Here is an 833-nt window from a genome sequence, read left to right as displayed (position 1 = left end):
AACTTTCAAAATACAAAGACCTGGAAATAGAGATAACTCGAATGTGGAATCTAAAAACAGAAACAATTCCTATCATAGTAGGTGCCTTAGGTATAATAAAAAAAATATTCAGACAAATACATAACAAAAATAGCAGGACTTACAAATATATATAACATACAGAAAATTGCACTACTGGGTACTGCACACATCCTACGCAAAACACTTTCAATACAGTAAACATAAGAGCACCACAGCAAACCACAGCACATACCCAAGGCGCACAGAGCTGCGCTCGGTAGTGAAGTGAAAGCACGTTATAAAAATAAAACTACTGAATAATAATAATAATAATAATAATAATAATGAAGTCATGGGCAATATCAAGAATCAACTAATGAATGCGAGACGAAAATAAAGCCATTTGAGATACGTTCTTTCTTTAATAAGTTCTTCCTTTATTTTGTAGGTCTAAGTTAATGCTATTTTTTCTTATTTTAATGCTATTGTATTAATATGCTAATTTTCTCAGTCGGCGCCGGTATTTTAAATGCTGCTGACACCGACGTATAAGTATAAAGTGCTACAGCTCAGATTTCGAAACTATAATTATATCCGTTTGGCAGCTGATGATGCTCATACACATTTGTTATGCTTAGCATCTTGATTATCAGTTTTCCTTTTATGTGGTTTCATTTTTGTGGCGCTATCTTATATTAGTATCGGTTGATTTTCCTTTGTAGGTTATACTATCAGGCATAGATAACGCTTTGATATTCGAAGATTCAGTGGCACCTCTTATCTGTCTGTCTGTCTGTCTCTATCTCTCTCTCTCTCTCTCTCTCTCTCTCTCT

Source organism: Octopus bimaculoides, chromosome 21, assembly GCF_001194135.2.
Source record: "Octopus bimaculoides isolate UCB-OBI-ISO-001 chromosome 21, ASM119413v2, whole genome shotgun sequence".
Lineage (NCBI taxonomy): Eukaryota > Metazoa > Mollusca > Cephalopoda > Octopoda > Octopodidae > Octopus > Octopus bimaculoides.
The sequence above is the reverse complement of the archived record's forward strand: the minus strand, read 5'-3'. Positions refer to the sequence as shown.